A 19,344-nucleotide genomic window follows, 5' to 3' on the forward strand; every position below is an offset into this window, starting at 1 on the left:
TCTGCTGTGTTCATTTTTAGATGGCTGACCTTGATCCACTTTTTGGTCTTGCCTACCAGACCATGCAAGCTGTCTGGTTGTGAAAGATCTATTGTAAACACTCAGTGGGCTTAAACTCTTCCTATTGTTTACCATTGGTTGGCGTTGTTGTCACTCTTATTTGCTTGCGTCTTATTCAATGGCTTGCTTTCCGCTTCCTGTGTTTCTCCCTCCCCAGGAGTACAGTCTCTTTATGATCCATTTGATGGGCTGGCTTTTATCCTTCCACTGCTTACATTTAGGGAGCTACTATTTTTGTTTTTCATTCATCTCTCCTTTAGAGTGCATGTGCTTTCTAGCTCTCTTTCATGCAGCTTTCTCCCCTCAAATACGTCCCCTCAACGCCCTGTGTTGCTCTCCACCCCTCCTACCTTGTAAAAGAATAGCAACAGGAATATCTCTGCTTGGGTACGACTGAAGAGCAGACCATAAAGGGTGTTTTATTTTCTCCTGTGCAGTCTACATATTGCATGAAAGCATGGACTGTGGCACTCAAAAGCTTTCATGGCCCTGAGGTAAGCCATGTCTACTACAGTCACTCAGCTGGCACCTGAGACAGATAATGTACTTAGCATCACTTGACTCCTGTTAGCCCATACAGCTGCACCCTGGGCTAGCACAAAGCACCAAATAGCCGAGTACTGTGGAAAGTCAATAGCGCCTTGGCAAGCGTTTCGCTGTACATTCTGACACGTCCTTATTCTTTCTAAATTCTGTTCAGAGCTTCCTGAGTGAAAAGTATTTGAAAAATAAACCATGCGATTTCTACAGATTGAATTCAATGTACAGTTTGAAAATATAATACATTATATGGCTGCTTTTCTTCCAGTATTTTGATTTTTTTTGTTCTTCTTTAAACAATACTGTACAGACACATTGGCAAAGCCAGCAGCCCGGCACTTGCATTATAAAGATGAGACCTATTGGCTTTGACAGTTTTTTTTTTTTTTTTACTACTAGCAAACAGGTGTCAAATATGCAGCAATCTGAGTCAGTAGCGTTTTCCATCTTCAGAATATTCCGTGCCATCCTCGTAGTTGTAGGAGGTGAGACCGAATATCTTGATGTCGGGGAGTGTTCGGATATAGATGCTGAATAGGAATGACACACTGAAACCTTGAGGGACACCTGCTTGAAGATTCGCTGGAGACTGGCAGGGAGGTAGCCTTCCTGCAGAGAACAATTCTATCAAGTGCATGCTTAGTGTGGCCCTTAGAATCCAAGTTTCCTAGGACACCGTTGAACGTGTAGGTATGGTTATATGTAGAGTGAACTTTCAATCCTATACAAAGTCTCTTGACGCTGAAGGTTCCAGTTAGATGCTGAGTAGCTGGAGAGCTGCCAACTAATCTGGTCCATTGTTGACTTTATATTGCGCTGGTTGGCGGTCACTGAGGGCCGGGTGCTGCATCTGGGATAAAAACTGGCCTACACATAGAAGCGGATGCTCTTAAGTTTGAAGAACTGTGATCGGAAGCTGTGCTGATCAGCTTGTACCTAAGCAGCCGATGGGTGGTTAGATGGGTCAGTGGTTGGTCAGTAGTCTCTAGTCCTCCTTTGTTTAGCAGTGATTTGCTGCATGCCATCTTCAGGACCATTTACAGTTGTTGTGAAGATGTAGAAGAGGGCTCCCTGGTCCTCGTAGTATGGTATGGCATTAGATCCTTGTTGTGGCTCTGGTGGCGCTTTAAATTAGGCGTAGGCCTCCAGGGCAGTCACTCAGTGGATGTGTGCGCGCGATGTGTACTGAGGTGTGTGTGCGCGCGCGATGTGTACTGAGGTGTGTGCGCGCGATGTGTACTGAGGTGTGTGCGTGCGATGTGTACTGAGGTGTGTGTGCGCGCGCGATGTGTACTGAGGTGTGTGCGTGCGATGTGTACTGAGGTGGCTTCTGAATTCGGAGGTGATCCATTGGATCTCCCATGATGGACAGCCCAGGGGTTTTGTTGATGCTGTGTATATTATTTTGTAAGTCTGTAGATCTCGTGTTGACAACCTGAAGAGGATGAGAGTGGGGGCGGTCCCGTCTGCTTGAGAACCTGTGACCGTGAGTTGAAAAGCATATTCTGGCAGGGGACACATTAGTTCACTGAAGCATCTAACCCTGCAGATTTTTTTTTCTTCATTTTTCCTTCAAACCCCACAGTGGCCGGGGTCAGGCAACGTTCAAATCTTTCAGCTGAGCCATTTGGTATTGTTCCTTTAAGTAGGGCGTCTAGTTCCGTTAGGCACGCCCTTTTCTAGCCTCTTCCGGTCGTGGTGGTCGCCGCAGGAAATGTTTTAATTTCCGGTGATGGATGTCATTGTGTGGGAGTGGAAGGTGGCATCGCTTGAGTGTGTGGCTTTTTAAGTGTGTGGGCCGAGGGCGATCACAGAGTGGCACAAGGTGCCACAGAAGGGCCCAAAGCGAAAATCTTACTTTTGTATCTCAATACAGCAATGTTTCACTTTTTCTGACTGGTTCTGTTGGAATGCAGAGCACTGCCCGGCAGCACCCTTTCGTTTCTTGCTGCGCTTTGATGATATGCAGCCTCACTCGGCACTATAAAATAGCGCTTTATTATTGACCTGACTAGATGTACAAATATTGGCAAAGCTTGCTTGTTTTCATAATGACTTCGGAAACTGCTTTAGTAAGGGCCCCTCCTATTGTAGCCAAGAGATAGACAGCCGTTCATATCTGCTTCTAGACAGCAAAGGCCTGTGGCATCCGTATGCCAGGCTGGCGACGGGTAGTGGATGAGCGGCGGGTGGGTGCTATCGCTGCGAGAAATTACCACCTTACCGCACTAGAGAGGATGGTAGCCAGGAGTGGCCTTAAAGTAGAGGCCAACAGGGGGCGCCTTGGGCGAAGCATACATTCTACGACCCCACAATGTTTATCGATCTCTTTGTAATTTGATTGTTTCTCCTCGTAACTTGGTGCCCTAGCTGACTACCCATTAAACATATGAAAACAGACAATGTTCAAGATAATTCAAGGTTACAACAGTAAGTGATATCGATAAACATAAACAAGAACACATTCGAATATTCAATTTCATTATTTCAAAATATTTTTAGATTTCTTTTGTTTTATAATTTATGTATTTGTAAAGTGTTTTAATATATTTATGTCTCTTTATATAAAAGAAAATAATTAAAATGAATATTCAAATGTGTTCTTGCTTATGATTATCGATATCACTTACTGTTGTAACCTTGAATTATCTTGAGCTGTTAATGTACCGCCTCTTAGCCTAGCAACGCCATTCCCTTACTACCACCATCTAAAATTGTAGTATTTGCCGGTGTGCAATACTAATTTTTCTTTGAATCCAGTGAGAAGGGTCTCCTTTCCGTTTCCTTGTTGCATCCCCTGTCCCTTTTCTCTATATGAGGGTAACTCGTTTGTGAGTTTGTTACCCACATCCCTCGGGCCTAGTTGGGCTTGCACTGTTTCTAGCTTGCCCAGCTGACGTTCCATGGGCGGCCCCAGAGCGCATATGCGACCATGCTGCCCTGTGCCTCTACCCACTGTGTGAGCCAGGGCACAGTTGTCAGTCTAGGGCAGGGGTCTCCAAACCGGTCCTGGAGGGCCGGATCCATGCCAGATTTTTTGGATATCCCCATTGAGATACATGTAGTTATTTTAAAAATCTGGCATGTATCCGGCCCTCCAGGACCGGTTTGGAGACCCCTGGTCTAGGGTGACTGGGAGGAGTATTTTGAAATCCAGTCATGTTGGGAAACTTAAGAGGCACGCCCCTTCGCAGAGAACACACATTCTGCTGGAACCCGCTATTCCCCGGCTGCCCACTCCGAGACACACCCGTTGCCCTTAATGGCGTCTCTTAGAAAAGCCTCGAAGTGTGGCAGCGCCAAGACAGCGCCCATATGCCCAGTTCACTGATGTAGGGCTGGTTATCTCTGTGGAAGAGCTGCCTGGGCGGGTCCAACAACCTTAGTTTGGAAGACACTCCTGTGCCCCTCCTTGCGTTCAGTGGATATGGCAGACCACCAATGTTTGTGGGTCCACTGCCCACATCTGCAGAGGAGCCCAGAGTATGTGCGTAGTTAAAAATCACACCCCCAGATCCTGGGTCCACCCGTGAGCCCCCAACTATCCACTACTCTCCCTGCGGTCCCCCCTTTCTCGATGACGCTCCTACATTCAGAGCTGCATTTCAGAGCACATCGGAGCATCCCCATGGGCTTGAACTAGGGATGGAGAAATAAGTTGTGTCAAATCTAAACCTCCTTCGCCTGGTGTTTCATCACAAGTTAGTGTTATTTACCTCTTTTGCCCAGCATTGATAAACCACTGGTGGGCAGTATGAAAAGTGGACTCTTGGCAGTGTGCGAGTGGACCAATGGTGGGCACAGTGGATGTGGCACTGGCGAGCACCTAGTAGAGCTGGGACTGGTAGGCAGGGTGAGGAGGTAAAGACGGTCGAGGATTTACCCTCCTGCAACAGTTCAGTTTCTGCGTGCATTGCCACCTGCGGGATTGTCCCGGCAGGCCCGGGATTCCCTGGCATCTGATCAGATCCTGGACCTCACCAATGCCCAAGTGGCCCCACTGGCACCTGGGCGTACCTGGTGCCCACGGCCTCACCACGTCCACTGAGACCCACTGCCACTTGGGCATTTGAGGCCTGCATGATCGCGCACCCATTGGCCCCCTCGGGCCGCGGGGGCACGAGCCGTTCCTGGCCCCCCTCCGCGGCCCCTCGGAGCCCCCGGCTCTTGGCGGCATTAACAAGGCTTCCGTCAGAGGCTCGGCCGCCGCTCTCAGCCGAGGGGCCTCTGTAGGCCGAGGAAGTGCCCCCACGCCCGCGTACAATGGCCGGCTTCACTGGGCCGTGGACGGGACCCTGAGACCGCGGAAGTGGAGCAGCTGAGCCATAATGAGCGGCTTTATCCGAGCCGCTGATTCATGCGGCACCCACCGCGGCGCCCCCCGCCGCCCGGGCTCCGGCAGGAATGTTCCTCCGGGAGGAGGGCACTGCCCGGCTTTTGTTCGAGCTGGGAGCGGGCATGGCAGCCGGGCTGTGCCCGAGCCACCTCTGGGCGAGCCTGGGGGGCGAGTCCAGCAGGAGCCCTCGGCGCTGCACCTGCAGCGGCTGGCTTCACCCCCTTCCCTGCAGGCGCTTGGATTCGTCCAGTGTAAAGAACTGTCCTTCCAGGCGCTTCCCGTCGATGCAGGCCCTTTCATTCACCTCGGTCTCTGGAAGTGTAAATAATCAGCTTTCCTGGCCCTGCAGGTGTGCTGATCCCATCCCGTGTCTGCAGGTTTAGGGGTCGGTCTTCCCTGTCCCTGTAGATGCACTCTTTGCCTCTCCTGGTTAAATAATTACCTTACCACTCCACGAAGATGTTTACATTGACCTTCTGTCTAGCGGGATCCACGCAGTAAATAGACTGCTCGCCTGATTCTAGAACCTTTCAGAAGTACGTAATATGTTACTATTTTTGCAAATAAATTATGCAGATAGTTTCTAGTCTGGCGGTCTCGAATTGTATGCTGGCTCTAAACCAACCTACATTCTGAATGAAAACTGATCTTTACTTAAAACTTCTGATTGTCACCTCTCCTCTCGCACCCCTACCATCCTCTGCAAGACTCCTTTCTGAGCACAACCTTCGGAAAGTCACGCGCATGTTTGCCTAAATCTCTGATTGTATTTCTGAAAGCTGCCCACAACTCCAGTGAAAGATCACAGCCGCTCCTTCGTTGAAAGTCATACCCCTGCCACATATCAATACTTGATCTCTTCAAACTCCTCTACTAACCCCACCATCCATGTGCGTGACCTCGCATAACCCCTCCAGTGATGATCACACCTAACTCCTAATAATGTTATCACAAGGAAACTGGAAAGGATGCATGGAATGGTTTGCTGAGCGCACAAGACTAATTCCATTAACAAACAAGAGCAATAACCAATTAGACTGGACTAACCACTAACCCTGGGCTCTAGAGCAGCATGCAGCCTAGCGTTAAGTGCTACAACACCTCATCAGGGATACTCAGCGCTGTATAAAGGCAATGACAATTGTGAATCATGATCATCCGTGTCCCTGGCTCTACTTGGATTCACCAGCTATCTCCGCAAGCAGAACTACTTGTAGTTTGCATGTGCTTAGATTGATCACCTGTTTCTGCAAGTATAAGTAATGATCTTACCTGCCCCTGCTTAAACTCACCTTCCCATGGAGCAGGGGTTAGCGTTGTTTCCCACCTCTGCAGGTGTGTATATATTGATCTCTATCTGCGCAGGTGCTTAGATTCATCTCATCTCTCCAAGTGTAAAAGCTGATCTTGCAGTGGCAGCTGACAACTACGACGAGGGGAGATACTGGCAAATGAGTGCATCAAATAAATACATAAAATAAAAACGTACTTACCATGCTTGCTGCAGACACATCCTCTTCTTCTCGTCACGTCAAGGGCCCCAGCTAACTCCCTTAACCAGTCCTGGCGCTGCTCTCATGCTTGAAACCAGCATGTGAGAAGCACCAGGATTGGAGGGAGCAGCCTCTCTCGGCACTCCCAAAGATACTGGACGCTTGTACATGCTGTCAAACAGCTGGGTTGAGCGGTTTAAAGTGCGCATTTCAGGCTGGGTGTCACAAGACCCGCGTCTTCAGGTGTACCTCTGGCTGTGTCGTGATCTTCCCGACTCTCTTAGTGCTTCTATTCACCTGCCTTTCCCTCCATCTGTTTAGATGCATCTTTGTGTCTGTATGTATGTGTTGGCATTTTTGGAGCACAAACGTAGCTCGTGCACAACCGAGCTCTGAGGTGTGGACTTGCCCTCATTGCCTAAGATGTTTTGATTCACCCTAGTGTCCCTGATCATGCTTAGCAGCCCATCACTCTTCCTAAAGATGCCTAGATCAATCAATCAATCATGGGCATTTATAGAGCGCTCTACTTACCCGGAGGGTCTCAAGGCGCGGGGGGGGGGGGGGGGGGGTGCTGCTACTGCCCGAACAGCCAGGTCTTGAGCTTCTTCCTGAAGGCGAGGTGGTCTTGGGTCAGGCGCAGGTGGGTAGGGAGGGAGTTCCAGGTCTTGGCGGCCAGGTAGGAGAAGGACCTTCCTCCTGTTGTTGTTCTTCGGATGCGGGGGACGGCGGCGAGGGCGTGACTGGCTGATCGGAGGTGTCGTTTGGGAGCGTAGAAGTTGATGCGGTTGTTGAGGTAGCTCGGGCCTTGATCGTGAAGAGCTTTGTGTGCGTGGGTAAGGAGACGGAAGGTGATTCTCTTGTTGACCGGGAGCCAGTGCAGGTCTCTTAGGTGTCCGGAGATGTGGCTGTGTCGTGGGATGTCGAGGATGAGTCTGGCTGAGGCGTTCTGGATCCGTTGGAGTCTCTTCTGGAGCTTGGCGGTGGTTCCGGCGTAGAGGGCGTTGCCGTAGTCCAGTCGGCTGGTGACGAGTGCCTGGGTGACAGTCTTCCTGGTCTCGGTGGGGATCCACCGGAAGATCTTCCGTAGCATGCGCAGGGTGTTGAAGCATGACGAGGAGACGGTGTTGACTTGCTTGGTCATGGAGAGGGAGGAGTCCAGGATGAAGCCCAGGTTGCGTGCGTGGTCTGTCGGTTTGGGTGCGGTGCCCAGGGCGGGGGGCCACCAGGAGTCGTCCCAGGTGGAGGGCGAGGATCCCAGGATGAGGACTTCCGTCTTGTCCGAGTTCAGCTTCAGGCGGCTGGTCGACATCCACTCGGCTACCTCTTTCATTCCTTCGTGAAGGTTGGCTCTGGCGGCGGCGGGGTTGTTGGTCAGGGAGAGGATCAGCTGGGTATCGTCGGCGTAGGAGATGATGTTGAGGTTGTGTTGGCGTGCGATGGCCGCGAGGGGGCTCATGTAGACGTTGAAGAGGGTTGGGCTCAGCGAGGATCCTTGAGGGACGCCGCAGATGACTTCGGTGGCCTCTGACTTGTACGGTGGTAGACGGACTCTCTGTGTTCTTCCGTCGAGGAAGGAGATGATCCATTCCAGCGCCTTCTCCTGGATTCCGACGTTGCTGAGGCGATGCACTAGGGTGCGGTGGCAGACGGTGTCGAAGGCCGCGGAGAGGTCTAGTAGGATGAGGGCCGCTGTTTCTCCGTTGTCCATCAGGGTTCGGATGTCATCGGTGGCAGCGATGAGGGCGGTCTCGGTGCTGTGGTTGGCTCGGAAGCCAGACTGTGAGGGGTCGAGGGATCCGTTCGTCTCGAGGAAGGCGGCCAGCTGCTTGTTGACGGTCTTCTCGATGACTTTGGCTGGGAACGGGAGCAGCGAGATGGGGCGGTAATTCTTGAGCTCGGTGGGGTCCGCTGTTGGTTTCTTGAGTAGAGCGCTGAGTTCGGCATGCTTCCAGCTCTCAGGGAAGGTGGCGGTGGTGAAGGAGGTGTTGATGATGTCACGCAGGTGGGGTGCGATGACGGCGTCGGCCTTGTTGAAGACGTGGTGAGGGCAGGGGTCGGTCGGAGATCCGGAGTGGATGGAGTTCATCATGCGGACGGTTTCTTCGGTGCAGATCGGAGTCCAGGCGCGGAGGGTGGTGGTGGGGGGCGGTGGTTCGGTCGAGTTGGACGTGGCGTTCGTCGGTTGGGTGTTGAAGCTGTTGTGTATGTCCGCGATCTTGTTGTGGAAGTAGGAGGCGAGGGAGTTGCAGAGTTCTTGCGATGGGGTGATGTCGTTGTTTCCGGCGTTGGGGTTGGAGAGCTCTTTCACGATGTTGAAGAGTTCCTTGCTGTTGTGTGCGTTGTTATCCAGCCGGTCCTTGAATGCGGTTTTCTTGGTGTCGCGGATCAGTTGGTGATGCTTCCGGGTGGCAAGCTTGAGGGTGGTCATGTTGTCCGGTGTTGGCTCCCTTCTCCAGGCTTTCTCGAGGGCTCGGCAGTTCTTCTTGGAGCTCTTGAGTTCGTCGGTGAACCACGGGGCCTTCTTGCTGCCGGGTCTGCTGGGCGGGGTCCTCAGTGGGGCGAGTTCGTCCGCGCAGTTGCTGATCCACTTCGTGAGGTTGTTGGCGGCCTGGCTGGGGTTCGCTGAGCTGGCGGGAGGGTGCTGGCTCAGGGAAGCGGCGAGCTGGTCGGCTGTGATCTTGCTCCAGCTTCTGCGGGCGACCTGTTGCTGGTGGTGGTGGGTCGTCGTTCTTCTGAAGGTGAAGTGGACGCAGCTGTGGTCCGTCCAGTGGAGTCCTGTGGCGTGGCTGAAGGCGATGTCTTTGCTGGATGAGAAGACGGCGTCGATTGTGTGTCCGGCGAGGTGAGTGGGGGTGGTCACTAGTTGCTTGAGTCCGAGGTTGGCGAGGTTGTCGAGCAGGGTGGTGGTGTTGCGGTCGTTGTTGTTCTCCAGGTGGAAGTTGAGGTCCCCCAGGAGGATGTAGTCAGCGGAGGGGAGGGCATGCGGGCTGACGAAGTTGGCGATGTCCTCGCTGAATTGGGTGCGTGGTCCCGGGGGTCGGTAGATCAGGGTGCCTCTGAGGGTGGTCTTCGGGTCGGTGTGGATCTGGAAGTGTAGGTGTTCGGCGGTAGTCAGGATGTCGTCGGTGAAGGTCGTGATGCGGATGGTGTCCCTGTGGATGATGGCGATGCCTCCTCCTGTCTGGTTGGCGGTGCGGTCCCTCCGGGTGATCTTGTAGCCCTCTGGGATGGCGATGGCGATGTCGGCCGCTGAGGAGGCGTTCATCCAGGTCTCCGTGAGGAAGGCAACGTCAGGAGCAGTGGTGTCGATGAGGTTCCAGAGTTCGATGGCGTGTCTGTGGACTGAGCGGGTGTTGAGCAGGATGCACTTGAGGTGGTTGCTGCTGGTGTTCGTCTTGGCGGGTGCTGGTGCGAGGCAGGTCCGGACGCAGATGAACTTGCAGGCGGTACAGCAGAAGGGTCCGTGGGTGCGTCTCGGGGTGGCTCGGTAGCATCCTGGGAATGGGCCGGTGTTGAGTGCGTTGAGGGTGGCGGCGTCGTACGTCCGGCGGGTGGGCTGGGAACTGCGGGGGCTAGGGGGCCTGGCACTGGGCGCGGACGGGCGCAGACGGGCTTACCTTTGGCGCACCTTCGGCGCTCATTCGGTGCTCCCGCTGCGCGCGTCCGCTGCGCGGTCGCTGAGGGGGCGTCATAAGAAGGGATCCGTGAGGGCGGGTCAGCTGTGAGGCGGGGAGCGCGATGTCCTATCAGCAGGCGGGGGGGCGGGGTCGCGGCAAAAACCGGCGCGAAAATCGAGTCGGGCGGCCCTGCGGCGGCTGGGGCGCCGGGCTGGAGTGGCGTCAGCAGGCAGCAGTCAGGCAGCAGGTAGGAGGCAGGCAGCAGGCGGGGAGCGTGGGGGCAACCAGGCCGAGGGCACAGTGGTCGCTTGTGACCCGCTTTATTCCTAAGGATGCTTAGATGCACCAACATGACCCTTAAGGAAGCAGTCAGAGGTACACGTGGTCTTTGATTTGAAACAAATGCACTACTCGGAATGTGAAGGTGCTTTGATGCACATCCTAGTCCCTGAAAGTGCCCAGATGCACCCTTGTCTCTGAGTCGGAGGTACTCCCCCCTCCGTGCACTACTTCCATGTTTGAGATATGTCCTTCCTGTGTGTTCCTTTCTTATGTCAGACCCTCTCCAATGGTGCACCGGCTGCCAGTGAGTCTCTCTCTCCCTGTGTGCCCCCGACATCTGTGAGATCCTACCCATGTGTGCTGCTGCCACATGTGATACACCCTTCAGTGGTGACGCTGCCACCGCTGAGACGACCTCCCCGTGTGCTCCTTCTGCTCTGCCTCTCTGGTGCTCGAGTTCTTGTGCATAAGGTGTACCCATGGGCAGCTGTGTTATATTATCAGAGGGCTGGGGAGGGTGAGTGGTGGAGAATGTAAGGGAGTACATTCCTAACTTTTATCAGACATTGCTAAGTTACCAGGAAAAGTAACAATAATATATAGGTTTATGGATGGGCTGTTTTTTACTTAGGCCTTCCAAATGACATCAAGTGCCATCTTAAATAAATAAATAAAACCTGGAGGCAACGGGCGGTTGTGCCTGCTTTATTCACCCCGGGTCAGTTTGGCGTTGAAGAAAGGGCCACAGTCATTTGTAAAATAGGCTGCCCTGGTGCAGTCACGAGGGCACCCATCTAGACATTCCCCCACAGGCAGCTACAGTTACACATTACATTCACCTGCCTGGGGATCTCTGCCCATTCTTAACAATGAGGCCCAGTCTGCTGCCAGTGAAAGAGGGATTTAGGGCCAGATGTAGGTGGCCAATTACCGGTCGGTAACGGCCGAATTCGGCCGTTACCGACCGGTAATTGGAATTTGAGATGTAGGTCACTCAATTTCACAGAATCGGTAAATTTACCGATCGGTAAATTTACCGATTCTGTAAAATTCCGAGTCGGTATTTTTACCGAATCTGTAAAATTGAGATGTAGGTGGGACTCTTCTGAGTCCCACAAGCCTTACCGAATCGGTATTTTACCATCAAATCCTATTTGATGGTAAAATACCGATTCCGGTGTGTGTGCATGCACACCTGTGTCATATGACAGGCAGACCTGCCCTTAGGGCAGGTATGCCTGCCACATGGCACCCAAACCCGTTTTGGGGGTGCTAGAGGGTTTCAAAGTGACACCCCCTGCACCCTTGTGAAATTCGGTATTTACCGATTCGGTAATTACCGAATCGGTAATGCCCATTCATTCCTATGGGCTTCAAAGCCCATAGGAATGAATGGGCATTACCGGTCGGTATTTACCGAATCGGTAAATACTGAATTTTACCGATTCGGTAAATGCACATCTGGATTTACCTACATCTCGGTACTTCTATTTTACCACTTCTTAAATACCGAATCGGTATGATTCGGTATTTAAGAGGTGGTAAAATAAAATTACCTACATCTGGCCCTTAGTAGGTAAAGCAATTATAGTAAGCTTCACTAATATGCGTCAAATAATTCTCAATCAAATCAAGATGCACAAATGTTATATTAAAAAATATGAATTTATTTATATTACATTTTTCATCTTTTTTTGGGTTTAATAAAAGTCAATTCATTTCATTTTACATAATAAATATATAACAGCAATGAGAAGGAAATAAATCATCATATTCAGGAAACAATCCCGCAAATTCAATACATGCGGTAAAATATACAGTTAATGCACACTTGATAAAGGCAATGCGATAGATGTAAGCAATGCGGTAGATGCGAGGGGGATCCACGGTTTCAAACCTTGGCTACCCTTCTCATGGATATGCCCTCCCCAGGGCAGATGTGAACAGTCACAATTCTCACCAGTGCTGGAGACGGCAGATTGTTTCCCATAATGAGGCACACAGTCCCAGCCTACATCAGGCGCACCCTGTTGAGAGTGCTTCGTGCCCCAAATGCTAACTGTACACCCAAAATATAAGCCAACGCCAGATAACAACGGTGAAGATAGAGAGAAAACAAATAATACAAGAAAAATTGAAATTATTAGGTAAACATGGTCAGGAGAACATCTTTTTGACCATTTTGAATATGAACAGTAAAAAGAATCCTTTATTTCAGTTAATTAAAACCATAAACACTCCCATACACTTAAAACAAGTTAAAAAACCTCTACATAAAACATTAACATTGGACATGATTATAAAACAGGTGGCCATGTATTCCCAATATCTAAATAAATGGACATGATTATAAAACAGGTGGCCATGTATTCCCAATGTCTAAATAAACTTCGCATTAGCAATGAGCAAAATGCAAAACATTCAGTTAATGTCACTTTGGATAAAACATAATCACTGTCCAACTGTTACTTATCTAACAAGGGAGTATGCCAATACTGATATATTCATTTAACACACCTCATGGCATACAAAGAAGAAAAGAAATTCAAAAATGGGAATTGCTATTTAATAGCTATTTATTTTAATCAATTTTGAAAATTCCAAACGTAATACTTAGTACATTATAGATTGGAAAATTACAGGCGCAAAGTTGAGAAATAGGACACAAAAAGATAAAATCTCAATCACCACTTCAATAGTCACGCATATCACAGTCATCCCACTCACATTCACATTCAAGCATTCAAACAGAAAATGCAGAGATAATTTCCACAATCTTGGTGGAACAATATACCAGTGGAAGAAATATAAACAGTCTACTCTGATTATTACAGAAATTACACAAATGATTTCGGTCGATAACCAACTGAAATGGTTTTGTCATGATTAGTTATATTCAAAACACAATTTAGGTGAAAATAATATACAAAAAATTCAAGTGCGAAACAAGTTAGCAAAAGAACAACAAAAGCAGACTGAAGGAAAAAGGCCTACGCTTTTCGAATCCCTATAACTCAAAAGGGGATTCTCCTCAGGGCCAGAGAGCATTCCTCATTAGTAGATGCAAGGCTGAAGATTCCTTGAGACAAATGCAGTGTCGCCAGCTGGGAGGGTGAAGTCTGGTTGTGCACGTGAAATCAGTTATTCCTGTGATGGAAACACGGTCGCAATGTACGGTCGCACGGTACGCTATGACCAAATCCGGCGCACACAGCTCAAGTGTTGTCCTTTGCCCACTCGGGGCTTGATTAAATCTTCCGATGAATACAGGCGGCGTTCTCAGAGCACTACTCGATCACGCATGCTCAAGAGAGTAGTGCTCTGAGAACGCCGCCTGTATCCCTCTATGCTGACGATATGCTGGTGTATTTAGCTGACCCTGAACATGGGGTGCCGGTTCTTCTAGACCTCTGTAACGATCATGGTAAAGTATCGGGGTACACGATAAACTGGAATAAATCAGAAATATATGTTCTGAAGGGCCCGGTCCCAGAGTTGGGCGTAGACTGCCCACTGAGGGTGGCTGGCTCCTCCTTTAAATATTTGGGGATCCATGTTACAATGGATCCAACGGAGTTCGCACGCGTGAATCTGGCACCACCTTTGGAACGATTGAAACAGGATGTCAAATTCTGGGCGGGATTGCCTTTGACAATGCTAGGTAAAGCGGCGCTTTATAAGATGATGTCCCTTCCCCGTTTTTTATATATACTGGAGAATACGCCATACCCGGTGACTCCGGGATACTTTAAGAAGGTGGCAGCCTTGGTATCCGGGTTGCTGTGGAGTAACCGCCCGGCGCGAATTGCGCAGGTCAAAATGCACAGGGGATGGTATGACGGTGGAATAGCGCTGCCAAATCTCAGGCTCTATTACTGGGTGGCCCATCTCAAGCCCATTAATCAGTGGATCCACGTCTCACGGACCGACCCGGCCTTCCAGGCACTGATAGTATGTTAGCCCCGCTTTATGACCAACGCTGAGTGCGAAAATTAGTAAGACCCACGAGACTCACCGCAGCGTTGTGGCATACGGCACTGGCGACGCTGGGCTGGAATGGGAAGATAACAAAGCTCACCCCGCTTTGGGACTCTCGAGCCTTGGGAAGCTTGAGAAACAGTAAGGGTTTCTCCCAATGGGACGCCATCGGGATATCAACGGTGGGGGACCTATGGGAAAGAGGAGAGGTTATAGCGTTCGACCGCTTGAGGGAACTGTACGAGATGGGACCGCAGGAATCATACCGATACGTACAGATACGGCATGCATTGCTCGCTGCCGTACCCCCCGGGGACGACATACCGGAGGCATCCCCGATTGAGGATCGTCTCCTCAGAGACTTCATGGTTGAGCGAGCGACGTCGTTGACATACCGCAAGCTCATTAATAACTTGCCTGACCCAATGACTCAGTTGAAAGATAAATGGGAGGGAGAGATAGGCGAGATGGACGAACATGAATGGAATGAGGCACTTGCGTCCCCGCGGGAGGTGGCCATCTCTGCTCGACTGAGGCTTGTGCAACTCAAAATTTTACATGGAGTATACTACACAAGAACAACGTTACACCGCATTCACAGAGCACAGCACCCTTATTGTCTTCGAGGCTGTGGGGAAGAGGGTTCATTTTACCACACGATATGGGACTGCCCACGCATCCAGGAGTACTGGAGGCAAATAATGCGCACAGTGTCGCAGCCCCTAGGGACCTCACTTCTCCCTGAGCCGCGAACATGCCTGCTAAACATATGGGGACCAAACGACTTGTCCAGATATGGCCAACTTTGGGTCACGTTGGGCATGATGGTGGCCAAACGTGATGTAGCGCAGCGCTGGGGCGTGGCGGACCTGCCAACAAAAACACAATGGTGCAAGAATATGGATAGGGCGATGGTGACGGAGAGGGCAGTATACTTAGGCCGAGCGTGCCCAAGGAAATGGAACAAAATATGTGTCCCCCTGGAATGCGTACCAGGGAGAAATCTGTGAACCACTGCCAGAGGAGGACCCCATAGAGTCTGATGAAGAAGGGGAGGAAGACTGATAGGCCTTGGGAACGAGATGAGGGAATGTCCGGAAATGAAGTGGGGAAGAGGGCCAGGATCAGGGAACCGGGAATTGAGGGAGGATAAGGGCGGGACCCGTGGACAGCCACGTGCAAGAAAGTCCAGGCAATTCCGAAACCAATTATACTTACTTGACTCAGCAGATATTGACAACTATGGACACAGGGGACAGTCCAAATACTCAGCTAAATGTAACGCTACTTGTTTCAGGATGACCGCAATGTGATTTCCTTGTTGTTTGCCATTTTGTTCTTTTTCTAAAAAACAGAAAACAAAAACCTCTACTGATCCGCTTTTTATCTTTCGTAATGTGCCTTTCAATTTACCTTTGACTTACCATTTTGGCTGATCACTGATGTACTCCGTAAGAGGCCCTCTTGGGGGCAGCTTATTTATCAGCACATGATTGCGGCCGGCCCGAAGGGTTGTAGGCCAATGGCTGTGTATTAACGTAAGGTACAATAAAGGTTTTAAAAAAATAAAATAAAAAATAAATAAATAGCTATTAAATAGCAATTCCCATTTTTGAATTTCTTTTCTTCTTTGGATGCCATGAGGTGTGTTAAATGAATATATCAGTATTGGCATACTCCCTTGTTAGATTGTTTAATAGGCTCAGCCTTACTGATTTGAGCCAGCCCTTCTTTGTTAGTACAACTGTTACTTATGGCATCTTAGGGGGCTGACTTTAAAACAATGTGCTCCTATTGTGGCTCGTTGTGCGTCAATTAATTAAACCTAATAGTGCCAATAAACAGCAGAAGGTTCAATTCACGGGAAAGTACATGGCTGGCTCACAAACCATTCATGGGGAAACGTGGTTGCACGTTGCCAGCTACTATGGAGCGAGATATGAGTTTGCAGGGCATCCACACCCAGCAGCACACACTGTGATTGTGGGTGCTATTATTAACCTTTGTGCTGAGGAATATTATCTATTGTCAAATGTAGCTGTCAGCTCTCTCTACAAGGTTCATAGATTTAACAAAACGTGCAGTTACACGAGGAAATTCTCTCATGCAAACTCTGGTTTCCTAGGAATTAAAAACGTTTTCAAGGAGGAGCTTACGGTCATTTAGCAAGAAAGTGCAGGTGCTTAATAGGTGAATAATGCTTTCCTTATCCTGTTGGCACAGTCTGCATACGTCTGATGGTAGGCTGACGGCCCATTTTGGCAAGCAGTCATCTGACAGAAAACCACCAAATCTTAGTTGTAGGAGCTTTATTTAAATATATCCCCTAAATGCATCTGCCTGTGGCAACAGTACTTTCTAAGAGGTAATTGGGAGAATTTTTCCTCATCACCAGAAAGCAAAACGCTTTGTACCTGTTTATTCAGGAGCTTTCCTAAAACCATTATATGATGGGGCATGGGCTCATAAAGATTCAGTTTTGAGGTGTTTCAGGCCCTCGATTAGTTTTATTGCCCAGGCATTTGATGTGTTAAATTCCCCAAGTTGTATTTCTTTCCAGATCTAGGATCTTAGGGAGTCACAAACTGCTTGCCACAGCGGGAACAGATATTTAAGGACCGAAGCTTTCTGGGCCACATCTTGATCCACCAAGCAAATTCGAGTAAAATCGGGGCCTGCGACGCCGTGTGAGGGAGGTGGAATAGGAGACGGAAAACTTTGTTTGGAACAGTGTTCCCAACAGGAGTACGTTTTGTGATAGTTTTTTCTAGAAGAACAGGTAAGTAACAATTCTTGATCCTCTAGACAAAATATAATTGTGCACCCCTGGACTTGTTTTTGGTGGCTAGTCACTATCGTTTATTAGAAAACTGAATACGCAGCTTTCCATCTGATGAATTTCCCAATTTCTGGACACTTCTGGTTTTGTTTCTTGCTAACTCTGTAGCCCACTTAGCCCAGTGTAAAGGAAATGTGAATGTAGGACAATGAAATATCAAAAATCTGACTTTGTCTGATAGAAGGATGTTCAAGACATGATCACACACCACTGTTGTCCCACAAGAACCACGGTGAACCAATAGGATATTCCTCTGTGGTGCCAGGGTTGAGAGCCATTATCTGTCACTGGCTCCCTCAGCATCTGGGACTTTGATGTTCTGCAGGGCAACTTTGGGTCATTTTGACCTAAATCAGAAAGCAAAGGCAAATGTGAAGGGAGGGGGAGGAGTTATTTCAGGGGTATATAGCTAAGCAGGCAGGGTGTGGAAGTGGAGAAGTATGGCTCAAAGATGAGGTTTCTCAGCAAGCTGGAATGTTAGATATGGCAGTACATTTACTTGCTGAGAATTTAGAGAAGGAGGGGTGTTACACTGTTCCTACAAATTAAGTAGGACTGTGTATCTGGACAACAAACTTCAGAATATGGGAAATCGGTTCACACATTTCATCAGGAAATGTTGGCCCAATTCCTAGCTACTCTTGCAGTGCCCCATCTAAACCCCTAACCTTGCCAGGGAACCAGATGGCATTAGCAACCTCAAACATGAACACTCTTTTCCCCAAGGAAATAATGGAAATAGATCTACCCTTTTGTTCTTACATTTGCAAGCTTGAAGCAAGCATAAAAGCTATGAACATATGGCTTTTCAAACATTTATTGAAACAATTGTATTCGTGTATAAAAAGAGTGTGATGCAATTATGAGGCAGATGAAACAAAGCATTGTAACCAGCATTACAAGAATGGTGACATAGATAAACAATTCAACCATGATAACATTACTATGTGATTATACTCTTTCCTAACACTACCTATACAATATAGAGAATAGTGGGAGTACTCTCTGCCAGATTCATTGGCATAGCCAGAACCCCACACATACCTGAGTATGTTGCGTCAGGAAGCTGATCTGATGTAGAGCAGGCTATCATTCTTTGCAGGATAAAGTTTAAGAGTCAGCCGGGATGCATCTCAGTCACAGTACACTGCGTTCCAGGAAAATCAAAGCAGAGTGCTCCTTTTCCGAATGTAATGGAAAGGCGGTTTATATAATAAAAGCACTGTTCCAGTCGCACTGTCAAATGTGCAGAGCAGATGTGATGGTTTGTCTGGAGTCTCAGCTGTTTCCAACCGAACAACCAAATACAAGGGCATCGCGTGTCTAGCTTTGGACAGAGTGTACGAATAACATGATAATAATGCTTACTAAGAAATTAACTGCATGTAGAAGAGCTTCTCAGTACATTATTGTGTAAGTGTAAAATGGGTAAAAAGTCCCCATTAAAACAGATGTCAAGCTAAAACGTGTACCCAAAATGGAGACATAGTGTGTGCCCATTGTACTTTACAATAGTGCAAAAAAGGAAGAGAGGTATTGATGGGTATCAGTAACCAAAAGGCCGTGGATGGAAGGATATTGAGATGCAGTGACGTGCATGAGGCTGGGTCGGTTGGATATTTATAGGACTGAGTTTGCTTAGGAGGCACAGTTACAGGCCTGAGCTTGGATAGAATGCACTTTTACAGGCATGAGGGTGGGTAGAATGCAAGTTTATGCACACGTTTGCATAGGAGGCACTGGTATAGACTTCGATTAAATATGGTGCACTTTTTCAGGCATGAAGTTGGGTAAGTACGCACATTTACATGTGTTGTGTAGGAGACACAGTTACAGGGATGAGGTTTGTAAGAATGCACATTTACAGGCATGACATTAGGTACAAGGTACATTCACAGGCATACGGTTGGGATGGATGCACATTTTAAAGGCATGGATTTGGGTACAATGCACATTTACAGTATGAGTTTGGGAGAATGCAGACTTGGAGGTGTGAGGTCCAGTTGGGTAGGACGTATCGGTATAGACAAGAGTTTGGGTAGGATACACAGTTAGACATGAGACTGGATAGGATGCGCATCTCCATTCACAAGTTTTCATATGATGCACAGTTACAAGCATGGGGTTGCGAAGGAAGCAACATTTACAGGCATGAGGTTGGGTAGGATGCGTTTTAGGAGGCCTACTGTTGAGTTG

General features: G+C 49.0%; 1 protein-coding gene across 1 annotated transcript in view; it reads left to right on the forward strand.

Moving 5' to 3' along the window:
• Positions 1–19,344, forward strand: part of NHERF1 (NHERF family PDZ scaffold protein 1) — a 193,109-nt gene that overhangs the window by 92,447 nt on the left and 81,318 nt on the right. The gene's annotated exons all lie outside the window — the stretch shown is intronic.

Source organism: Lissotriton helveticus, chromosome 7 (assembly GCF_964261635.1).
Source record: "Lissotriton helveticus chromosome 7, aLisHel1.1, whole genome shotgun sequence".
NCBI classification, from domain to species: Eukaryota; Metazoa; Chordata; class Amphibia; order Caudata; family Salamandridae; genus Lissotriton; species Lissotriton helveticus.